Here is a 4,201-nt window from a genome sequence, read left to right on the forward strand (position 1 = left end):
CCCTCAGGACGCCTAGCGAGATGGAGCCTCCGATTACAGGAGTATGACGTAACCGTCACTTACAAGTCAGGAAGAAAACACAACGACGCCGACTGCCTGTCCCGAGCACCACTCCAGCGACAGGACAACAGCCTCGAGGACGACGAGGCCTTCCTCGGTCTAATGAGCGCGACTACCTAATCTACCAAGCAGTATAACGACCCTGAATTGAAGACACTCGTCGACTATCTGCAGGGTCGCGCCGACAATGTTCCTCCCATCTTCAGAAGATCACTCCCAAGTTTTTCCCTACGTAATGGTGTCCTCTACAAAGAAAACCACGCACCACAAGGCGCTACGTGGCTTCTCGTTGTGCCTGGGGACATGCGCATCGAGATTCTTGAATCCTGCCACGACGAACCGTCATCAGGTCATTTGGGATACAGCCGGACACTGGCCCGTATAAGGGATAAGTACTACTGGCCAAAACTGGCCAAGACCGTACACCACTACGTAAGGACGTGCCGGGAATGCCAACGACGAAAAACGCCGCCGGTACGACCTTCTGGGTACCTTCAGCCAATCGCACCGCCGTCGGCGCCGTTCGAGCAGATTGGGATGGATCTACTCGGGCCCTTCCCACGTTCGTCTTCCGGAAATCGTTGGATAATCGTCGCCACCGACTACCTGACACGCTATGCTGAGACTAAGGCACTTCCACAGGGCACAGCAACAGAAGTGGCGAAGTTCTTCATCGAGAACATCGTACTACGGCACGGAGCTCCGACCGCCTTAATCACCGATAGGGGAACGGTATTTACAGGCAGGCTAACACAAGAAATACTTCGACTCAGCCACACCGCCCACCGGAGGACAACGGCGTACCATACGCAGTCGAACGGGCTCACCGAACGCCTAAACAAAACCCTTGCCGACATGATTTCGATGTACGTCGACGTCGAGCACAAGACATGAGTAGTAAAAGGGGGTATCGAGTGAGGCCAGATGTCAGTTCGCTCTATAGGTGTCTGGTTCGAACCCCACAGCGTCTGGGACACCGTCGCGTGTGCGGAGGGCGCGGCGCCAGTGCGGAGGGTTGTCCGCGCGCTTATCGGCGGGGGAGGGCTGCGCGTGCGCTCATCGTAGCGTATTTTTCAGCCTGGGCAGACTTCTTTGGCCATACATGGGCCGACTTCACATATTTTTCCGATACAACAGGTGAGCTGTTTACATGCAGAGACATGCAAAGAAGGGTCATATACAAAAAAGTACAAGTGAAAATATATTTATTAATGCCAATCAAGTTGCCAATTGTGATGCCAATCAGGTGAAGGAGAAAAAGCCAGCCAAAAAAACCTTCACAACCTGTAATAGAAGAAACACAACACACATAATAAAGAACATACTTACTCATTACCAATTTCACAGATTCCATATGGATATGACTCAATGGCATTAAAGAGGTATCTCTTATCAAAGTGGGCCAACTTCTTTCGTCATTTTTCAATCTGCGCCGAATTTTTTTCGCGACTTTTTCCCGTGCGCGACAGGCGGCGCTCGGGTGGAGGGCTGCTGCAGTGGGCGGAGCGTGGCCGGAGGGTTGCGTGAGCGCTTACTTGCTCACATTTTTCAGCCTGGGCCGACTTCTTTCATCATTTTTCAATCTGTGTCGACTTCAATCGCAATTTTTTCCCGCTACAGCAGGTGTGCAGTAGGCGATTTACATGCAAAGGATAGCCATACACAAAAGTACAAATGAAAATATATTTATTAAAGTCATTAATGTCAGGAATTAGGTCATGACTCAGTGTGAAGGAGAAAAACTCAGCCAAAAAATCTGATGGAATAGCATTGAAGGGGTATTTTATTAGTGATAATCACGCAAGTTTTCAATTAAGCAGAAGGAGTAGCACATTTTATTCAAAGAAAATATTTTTAATCAATACGATTACAATCAAATTAAAAGTTTTATTATAAAAAGTCTAACATGACCAACCATAGCGGAGATTTAATAACAATGTTCTGATATGTAGCTTCATGCGCAACAGCTAGTATTCCATTATGACACATTTAATCAAAGAATATATTTTTAATCAATATGATTACAACCAAAATTAAAAGTTTTATTATAAAAAGTCTAATATTCCTATACGTGAGAACCATCAGTGCAATAGCGGGAAGTTCTGACAGATGTACGTGAACAGCAGAGAACCTGGAAGACCATGGGACACGAACACAAGAGGAAATAAAATCTATAACAATACATTGGTTAATCAAAACAACAGAGGAGGAGACTATCATTTTAAATATCATAAAATCATTATCCTGACTTCCACAATACAATTTTCGTTCTAAGAGACACTACAAACCTTACTTTGGTTTATGAATTAAATACAGAAAATACATTAAAAAATGAACTTCACTGCGTAGCGCGCTCATAGTCAACAACCAGAACAAAGAACGACACGAACACAAGAGGAAATAAAATCTATACCAATACAAAGAAGATATTCCACTTCACCACATAGCACACTACTAGCCAACAAACAGAATAAAGAATGACAAGAACACAAGAGGAAATAAAATCTATACCACTACAAAGAAGATATTCCACTTCACCACATAGCACGCTCCTAGCCAACAACCAGATCTAATGATATCTACCCTGATTTGTTGAAAACGGGTGCCGATAGATGTATGGAAGACCGCGGAATACGAACGACAAGAACACAGGAGGAAATAAAATCTACACCACTACAAAGAAGTTATTCTTAATCAAAACAACATAGTAATCTATCATTCAAAAATCAGAAGAAAAAATCAAACTCATCAGAAAATTAATATTCCTATATGTGAGAACCATCAGTGCAATAGCGGGAAGTTCTGACAGATGTACGTGAACAGCAGAGAACCTGGAAGACCATGGGACACGAACACAAGAGGAAATAAAATCCATAACAATACATTGGTTAATCAAAACAACAGAGGAGGAGACTATCATTTTAAATATCATAAAATCATCATCGTGACTTCCCCATACAATTTTCATTCTAAGAGACACTACAAACCTTACTTTGTTTTATGAATTCAACACAGAAAATATATTAAAAAATGAACTTCACTGCGTAGCACGCTCCTAGCCAACAATCAGCTCTAATAATATCTGCACTGATTTGTTGAAGACGGGAGGCGTACACCTGACAATTATGAACATTTTCGAGCGCAATAGGGAAGATTATTCCAACATTACACAATTAATAAATTTCTTATTAAGTAAACAGCATAGACATACGGAAATAATGAGAAAAACGATCAACAGCTAATAGAGAACCAAAACACATCACATAAACAACAGACACATGCAGGAAAATAAATGAAAAAGAATCTATCAAAACGATCAACATGCACGGATGAATGGCAGAGAAACACTTTGAACAGCACATGATGAATAATTTAATACAGCACAGAGCTAACGCTGAATAGCAGAGAAACAATCTAAACGGCGCATCTGCCAACGTGTAAACAACAGACAGGAAAATATTACTGAAACAGATAATAGAGAGCCAAAATCCAACACGTAAACAAGAGGTACACAGAGGATAAATAGTTGAAGAACAATCTAACAAAACAAGAAACATGCACGGATGAATAGCAGAGAAACACTCTAAACGGTGCATCTACCAACGGTAAACAACAGACACATGCAGGAAAATAATTGAAAAAGAATCAATCAAAACGATAAGCATGCACGAATGAATAGCAGAGAAAGACTTTGAACGATGCATCTGCCAACATGTAAACAACACACAGGAAAATAATAGCAAACATTACAATTTGAAATAATATATCTTTTGAACTATCATAAAATCAACCTTGCGAGCTAACAATATCCTACTCAGGCACTTACCTTGACAGAGTTATCCAAACACGCACCACAGCTTTACAATAATTACAACCAGACTCGAGACACGGCGGGGTCACTCTCTCCCTCTATGCAGGCCGGTGGGGTCACTCTCTCCATCTATACAGCCCCAAAAGCGGGAACCTGTTGTCAATCTGCGGAGTGGGGAAATCCTCTCTCTTTTTCAAATTCTTTCCTCCAAAAAGGAAATATTCTTAGGACCGGTGTACAGAGGCGAAATTTTTTATTGATCGCAAATAGACATTGGAATTATTCGACTCTCAAGAACACAATAAGAATCCTATCAACAAAAAAAAAAAA

The sequence above is a fragment of the Ornithodoros turicata genome, chromosome 2 (genome assembly GCF_037126465.1).
Source record: "Ornithodoros turicata isolate Travis chromosome 2, ASM3712646v1, whole genome shotgun sequence".
Classification (NCBI taxonomy): Eukaryota; Metazoa; Arthropoda; class Arachnida; order Ixodida; family Argasidae; genus Ornithodoros; species Ornithodoros turicata.